General features: G+C 40.9%; 1 protein-coding gene across 1 annotated transcript in view; it reads left to right on the top strand.

The window, feature by feature from the left end:
• LOC126559420 (uncharacterized) overlaps positions 1-8,492 on the top strand; it is a 252,847-nt gene that overhangs the window by 77,509 nt on the left and 166,846 nt on the right. The window lies entirely within an intron of this gene.

Genomic DNA, 8,492 nt, shown 5'->3' with positions numbered 1-8,492 from the left:
AAGCACTGCGCTACACTCAGGTAATGTGTTTTGAAAAAAAAAAAAAACTGCCCTGTTGTGCTTAAGTTACAACAAATTTCACACACAAGAACCCTGCACACTGCACTCGTTGTTTGTTTTCTTTTCGCTTCTTTAAAAAAAAGCACTCACTTTGGCCGGATTCTGCCACGTTTGCCACTACTTGCCTGAGCGATCAATTCTGCTTTTGCTGATAAAGTGCTGCGTTGAAGTGCATACAAAAAACAATGCATGGTAAGAGTGAAACAGTGAAGTAAAACAGATCGGTAATATTAGAAACCAAGTGTGAGAGAGAGAGCGGAAAATGTAAATGGAAAATGGAAAAAAAGACCCTTTGGTTGGTTGAAGGTGGAGTTTGTTTGCAATTCTCATTTTTCCTTCATCACTTAGAAAATCTGCTGTTGCTGCTGCTGCTCGGTACTCCGCTTATAAGTGCCTTGGATTGTGGAGTTGCTGAGGATCTTTTTTTGTGCAAACACCGTCTTAATTAAATTTTAACCACTTTCGCCATCGTGCGCTCGGGTAAGACTCGGAACATCACATCACAGGAAACGCAAACTATGGTGGTGATTTTCTTTTGAGATTTTACTCCCTCCCTGGCAATGTTGGCGTATGTTGGCGTTACAGGTCGGGAAAAAGGTAACGTTTCAACAAGGCCCCGGCACCTGCAAAAGTACTCCGTGCACTGTGAGAACTGATGACCTCGCCACACCTTCTGCCAGGTGCACCGCTGAAGTGGCACAACGCTGCCAGTTACTTTTCCGCGTCAAAGCAAACGTAACGAAAAGTCACTCAAGCGCACCACGCTTCTCATACGGCAGGTTGTAGTGCCTTCGCTTTGAAATTCGTGTGTAGTTACGGGAGTTTACATTGGAGTCAGAGGGGACCTCTTTTGTCCTTTTTAGGGTTGGCTTACCACGCGCGAGAACGTAAGGTGCGAGAACAAGCTATACAAACCCGGTACGCCTCGGGTCAACTCTGCTTCCTAGCTAGTAGCATAGCGCGCGCCGTTCAATGAATTAACATCCCCCCTTCTTTTGTGGAAACGCCATCCCGTCAACCAGGTCCGACCTCTGACAATATACAACCGCCCTTCACTAGGTACAAAACTAGCTCACACACACACGCACACGCTATGCCACGTTGATGTTTCTCTGGCGTCAAAGAACACCCTCGCGCGTGTCGGTAATCGAATCCAACTATACACCGGCCACAACCTGCGGGTAAATTACTCTTTATGGCTTGACTGGGTGGGTTGTTGGTGGATAACCTACTCTTCTTCACCTACACACACAAGCACATGCACACACTTGAAAAGGGTCACCGCGACGGATAAAGGCTTGGAAGTTCTGTTTTCCACTGTAAAATCCTTACCGCGCGCGAACGTACCGACCGACTAAGAGGATCAGCGTGCCTGAGTTCTTGCCGGTATCGCGTTGTGGCGCGACCTTTCGGCGATTCGTTCTGTGAATAAAGGCACAAAGAGTACAATACTTGAATGCATAAATAAAATAAAACAAAATTAATTCTTCTTTCACTTTTGTACCATTGCTTCGGGCGCGTGGTTGTACCCTTCAGTATGCCGGTAATGTTGAGTTAAGCTAAAAATTATGTTCCACCAATAAACACTGATACAAAACCTAGCACAACAAAACACATTTTCACACACACACACACACACACACACACACACACACACACACACACACACACACACACACACACACACACACACACACAAAGCACTTTCCCTTGGAAGCGTGAAGCTTTCGAAGATGAAACGATTGTTTGGCAGGATTAATGTCCGGAAGAAAAAGCTATTCACCAGGTGTAAAAGCTATCTTGCCACTCTTGCTCTCTCTATCTCTGGAGGTTTCCCTCGCAAAAGAATTTGTAATCTTCCAACCGAGGAGATACGCAGCTAGTTGGGAATTCCTTTTTGCGCAAGGAATTTCTAACACACGACTACGATATTTTTCTTGCTTGAACACTTCCTTCTTGTTTTCTGCACCTTTTTGCAAATAATGCAACCACTGTGAAAGCAACGACAAGGAATCTGGTGAGTACAAATGGACAGAAATTCCTTCATATCCTTTCCCACCTCTTCTGTCGTCTACCGGTCCAAAACTCCGAGCTGTAATTATTCCACTTGAAATTGGTTTTTGGTAGCTAATTTCCATGCGTCTTACACAAACGGCGAATGGCAGCACTGTTTGTCTGGATACATGCAGATTTTCGCGCGCGATTTACATAAAATTGCACTTGCCGTCCTGGAACATTCTTGACTACTGTTGTATGGATCACTGCTTCCCGTGTCGACCGTGCTGATTCACAATTGGGTGTGTGGATAACATGCTTATGAAATTCATTTCACACCACAGGGAATGAAGTATAATGAAGAAATAGATAAATAAAACACTCCACTACGATATGAACAAATAAGCAGCAAAAGCAGCAGCTCCCAACACCACCTTGAGAACTGATAACGAACCCCCTTCTTTTTGGCTTGGAACTGAATCGAGATAGGTAGCACTTGCACACTGCTAGAAAACGCACACACACGCAAACCGTACCGGAAGAAGGATTTAGTTTGGCGCACACCGGCGAATGGCGAAAATTCCGTCTTGTCGGTAGCACGTTTTTCGCTAGACTGACTTCAAACCTGCTGCGTACGCGGTGAACGTGTGCTCGAAATGAGCAGCTGTTCCGGCCGGGCGGTTCATCGGAAAAGCCCCAAACAAACCGAAGCCATGGTGATAAGGGTGGATGAACCGGATGAACACAATCGATTCACTAAAGGACATTTCTGCTGCTTAAAAAGGACACAATTCTTGTGTAGCGTGTATTTTTTATTCTTTCATTCGTTATAATCAACAATACATTCTAGTTTTGTTGATTAACGACGAGAAACAATAAAAAAAATCCCTCACAGAATAAATTAGCATATGCGAAGCAAATAGAATTTTTTTATTAGTTAAGGACGCCCTGGCTATTTTATAAAAAAAAAACCAACTATCTATGAAAGGTGGTGAAGGTCATACAACCAGAGATGACTTTCTTTTTCTTGACTTAACGACTTTCTAAGATCACGCCGGCCATCGAACGGATTACCAGACTTGCCCTTACCACGTAGTTGGATAGTCAGTCCTCACTGCGGGGGGACGGTCCGGATGAGACTTGAAACCCGGTCCTGCCGTATTAAGACTCGCTTTCACCTATACCACCGTGCCGCCCCCATTAGAGATAACCAAAAACGCAAATTTTTGTTCAAATGCGTAGTGCAAAAATTATTTAAATTTTTTAAAGTCCAGTAGAAAAATTACCTCCGGTACCATCGCTGTTTTAAAAATACTTTATCGCATCTTCGAAGTTCTTGCTGATCTCAGATACAGGATGAATGGATTAAGTTTTCAAATAGAGATTTCTCTATAATTTTATTGGTCGCTGCTGCGATTAGTTTGGAGTCGATAGACGACGTACCTCCCGATACAACGATACTCATCTACTGCTGATTTTGAGAGATTGTCACATGTCCGGCATTGTCTCGGCATGTGCAGCCAGTGTTATATGTCCGTATCCATGTTGTCGAGATTGTTTTTTCCTGGGAACCTGAGATGCATTGACAATACGGCATTGGACCGTCATAATCAATTGTAAATAACCTGAGATGCAAGTTCTACAATAATAAAGCCTCTAAATTTTTGTAACAATCTGTCCCCTGTCAGATTTTTTTTCATCTTTCTGTCTCTCTTGAAGTGAGAATATGGCCAAGAGAATATGTTTTGCTTTTCCAACTTTCTTCGTTCTTCGTCATAATACATACGTAATTAAGAAAAGATTTTATAAATCGATCAATTAAAAAAAAAAGTTTAAGTATTACGGCTCGATTTCGTATTCTCAGCTCTTCTAGAGCTGATTTTGTACATATTTCTCGAGGCATTTCCTCCTTGTTTTTTGCCTCATCCCGAGCATACTCGGCTAATCCCATCAATGAAATTAAATAAAGTATTAAAATTCTTTTTCGCTACACAAAAACTTCCAAATGAATTTCTATCACTGTGCCCGTTTCTACGAACGTTGTGATGAACTCACAATAGCTGGCAGCACGTCCCTCCGCGTGTACTTATCTGTTGCGTTGCCATTCGGCCAGACGGCACATGAACACGAACGTAACAAACGTGGCCAAACGGTTCAGGTTGTGTTTACCACGCAAGGCATCCGAAAAAAAAAAATGATAACACGAAATGAACAAGGGAAATTTTGAACCACCTTCGTCTTTGCATTCGTTATCAGCTGAGCAAACAGGTTTTATCACTGTACTGGAAACGGGGGGGTAGTTGAATCATTTTCGCTTAGCAAAGTGTAGAAAGGGTGGTGGATTTTTTTGTTGTTCTTTTTTTTTTTTTGAGCTATCGTTGTGGGTGGGAGGCAAGTTTACACCCGTATGTGTTCTACAATTAAAGGTGAAATAATTGAAATGCAATTTCATAGCTGGCGATTGGTGCTGTACATTGCGCTAGACGAATATCGAATAATTATGCAAAGCAAATACGTGTAAATTATTGTGTGACGATATTACGGTTAGATAGTTTTCAACGAGTATATCGGACGACCAAGCTCATGCGTTTATGGGCCTTTCAAAAAAAGGGTTATTCAATTAAAACCCCTTTTTGTATTTTAAGGTGTTTCACAAAAACAAATAATGATATTTGATTCGTATTATTGTAACCATAATATATCGTTGAATACTAAATACGACAAAAATCGATTTAAATTATGCTCATCACAAGAAATCATCGTATCTATCGTCATCAAGTGTCGGGAACGTACAATCTCGTTTACTCTAGAACCTGGGTGAGTTGTGAGTAAAGAAGATTAACCTATCCATTGCCAAACCAGCACGTTGTACCGGTCTTCATACTGTGCCTGGGCTTTGATTCATTCGCTGCACAAGATATTCCATTTCGAATTCCATCCGCTTTCACAGAATCAAAACCGGGAATGAAAAGCATTGCAGCGGAAGGATCAAGAGCTAAACACTTTCGTTGGAACGGGAAAATGGGAAAATCCCCATCCGTGCTGTTGCGAAACACGACAGTAGTTTTGCAGCTCGCATAACTGCAACAATTTGTCAGCAGCTTTACCTGGAAAAGGTTGAGTTGTTGAATTGTGAAATAGAGGTAAAGTAGCTACATTTCATGGTTGATTAATTTTGTATTTTTCGTACACATCTGAGGCACACAGTGCTGTAGAAACTTGCTCGAATGAGTTGATTTGTTGCCTGCGTTAAACTTATCCTTTTATCAAAGCGGGTTTAAACGGTTGAACGATTGAATAAATGTTTACAAAACCACTAAATCTGTACACAATTCGCATCCTTAATGGAAATCAAATAATCGCTAATGAATCGCTAATGACAAACAACGCAAACGAACGAAAAATACAACAAAAACGCTAGAACATACTTTAAAGCTGCACCGATACAACCTCAGCGTGAAAGTTTTCGGGCCTATTTGTGGGGGACCATTTAATTTTAATCATTACTCTCGCTACCCTAACAGAGAAGGGTGGCATAATGATCAGTATCGACCCGTCATCAGATTCGCGGGGTTGTGCTATTGTCGATGGTGGCAATTAATGGGATGTCACTCAAATTTGCATATTAATTTATGGGCTTTGGTAGCGTGAATGGAACGGGAGGGAGTTTGTTCCTTCCACCGGAATGGGTCAATCGGTCAGGTCAATTGTATAGCTCGCCTCGGAAGCATGCTGTCCATTTTCTGCTTCGGCACAATGCAATGTGGTTCCATTTTCCAATGATGGTGGTGAATTGACTATTGAGTAGACTGTGTCATACAGAGATGAGGGCACAGAGAAACATGGGGTAGAACAGACACAGTAATATTACTCGCCTGTCAATAACGCATAGCACTTTGTTAGACGTACATTTCAACCTGTACATTATGTGTGAAGAGTTATTGAGCAGCGTACACGAATGCTATATCCAAGGAAATATGATCTTCGTTAGACGAAATCTCCATTTTGTCAAAAGCAATTTTGTCCTTCAACGTATACGCAAAGTTTAGCCGTTTGAATCCGATTGGTTCCTGGAGGTTAAAGTAGCACGATGTGCTGCGTATTTTTTCACAATATATTTCATTTTAATCCGTTGTCAAATTGCACTGAGTGGAATTGCGTTGCAAATTAAGCATAAAGTACTGTCGCAAGGTTTCCAAAAAGCAGGATTAAAGCAACACCATACAATCGATTGTAGCTTACAACAATCCATCAAAATGGTTTCCTCATTTTCAGCCTGAAACATGAACCTTTTAACGAACTTTCGAAAACGCATCCATTTTCAACGCCAATCCAAGATCAGCCTTCAAACCCGACAAAGTTGATGAATCAAACAGCAGTAATTGGAAACTGTCATTCCATTGCCAGGTTCTGTACGTCTGTATAATTTGCATTGTGAATCCGGTTCAGCGAAACAACAACAGTGGGCTAATAAAATTACACCACCGATGCTTCATCTCACTATCACGTTCATGTTCGTTCAACGAAAAGCAAAATAACCATACGAACTGACACACTAGAATCAATCAAACAGACACAATACTGCTCTTTTTTTGGCATTACTTCCCTCCAGCAGGCTGAACTACCACCAGAACAACTCTCCAGGTGCGAAAAACCTATGAAAGCATAGTCTTCTGTTCGTTGCACTGTCTGCATCACTGTATCAGCAAAAACAAAAATAAACAACGATACAGTAATAGTACAGATGAGCGAGATATTGTTTGGATTTTATTTTTCAATTGTGTATTTTGATTTACGATATCCTTTGCTAAATGGAAAAAATGACAATATCAAATAAAAGCAACGGCTAATTGTGCTGATGCACAGAAAAAAGGTCAGTTGAATCACGAAAGTTAACTTCTGCTGGATGGGTATGTTTACGAAGATGGTACCTTAATGGATAATGAAGCCAGGAACATTTCGCTATCAGGGTAAATTTATCATTGGATAAGGATAACGTTTTCTTATTCTTTTCCTTCATTAATTACGCACTCCTCCATCATGAATGGTCGATCCTTTCCGTCAAACTCTTCGCGACGGATGATGGAGCAGTGATATGATAAATTAATAGATGGTATAACAGAGTAAGCCAAACATCAACGTGTATTCATCCATTTGGCTGCTCTAGTTAATGATAAATAAGAAACGGCTTGAAACAGAAGCAAACCACCAACGCGCTACGCCTATAAAGGTATGGCTTTATTTGTTACTTGGTCCCGTACGATGGTGGTAACACCTTTCATCAGCTTCAGAGCGTGGTTTGGCGTTTGCGACCCTTATCAAATGTATTTAACCCACTATGGTCGGGGACTGATGATAAGCAGAAAACGCCCGATAACGGTGTCTGGTAGTTTGTGTATGAGAAACAGGTGAAACGAAGGCTGTTGCGTTATGTCGCAATAGCGAAAACAACTTACTTTTCGATATTCGCCATTGCGCAAACAATTTTGGAGGAATTTTACAAATGGAAATGGGACGAAGCTAAATGGAATAAAGTACCATAAAGTTATATATTTATACTTCATAGTATTTGTTTAAAACGATTTTCAAAACCATCTTCCAAGCATCTTCGATTTTTTTTTCTCAATTCCAAACTCAAAGCCACGTCTATCCAACAGTACCGTAAACTACACTCTCATTCTGGTTTTCTTATAAACGTGAATTTTTCATAATCTGCACAGCACAACTTGCTCCCCTTAAATGTCATTCTTCAGCGAAGATTACAACCATTTTGCCCAGCTGGTATCCATCAAGCAGAATAGCACGCAATATCATATGCACATCGGGCACAGCAATTGCAGGGAGTACATTTTCACGATCTTGCCTTGTTTGCCATTATCTCGATGTTTTCTTTCGCTCCATGTTTGCATCATCATCACCACCAGCTTCATAATATGATGATGGATATGTGGTAAACTTAGAAGGAGCAAGTTGGATGCACTCTCATGTAATTTGTTTTGCAGAACACAATACATCGCGCTGGTTACTTTCTTCAGTGACATTTTAAGCAGGAACTAGGATTCAAATGTGTTAAATAATTAGAAACACTTTTTTTATTACAAAAAATATTTCAAATTAAATATGATCGCAAAGACGAGCCCTAAGACTTCTAGGAAGGCTTCTATCCTAAGTGAGCCGTTTTACACAACATCAACTCGCAATGTCATTGGTGCTAGTGTTCCAGTCAGCTTGAACGGAAATATCACTTTAAGATGCAAACAAAACAACCAGAATTTCTGGTTGCATTACCTGTTGCTGGGCCAAGCTGAATGTTTTGTAGTAAAAGCTAAGTCTTACCTTTGTCTCCATCAAACACTATCATGCATAGTAGAACATTGGGATTGTTTACAAAGGGACATTCCTTTTCAGCTGTTCAATGCATCAACGAAAGTAACTAA

The sequence above is a fragment of the Anopheles maculipalpis genome, chromosome 2RL (assembly GCF_943734695.1).
Source record: "Anopheles maculipalpis chromosome 2RL, idAnoMacuDA_375_x, whole genome shotgun sequence".
Classification (NCBI taxonomy): domain Eukaryota; kingdom Metazoa; phylum Arthropoda; class Insecta; order Diptera; family Culicidae; genus Anopheles; species Anopheles maculipalpis.
The sequence above is the reverse complement of the archived record's forward strand: the minus strand, read 5'-3'. Positions and strand labels throughout refer to the sequence as shown.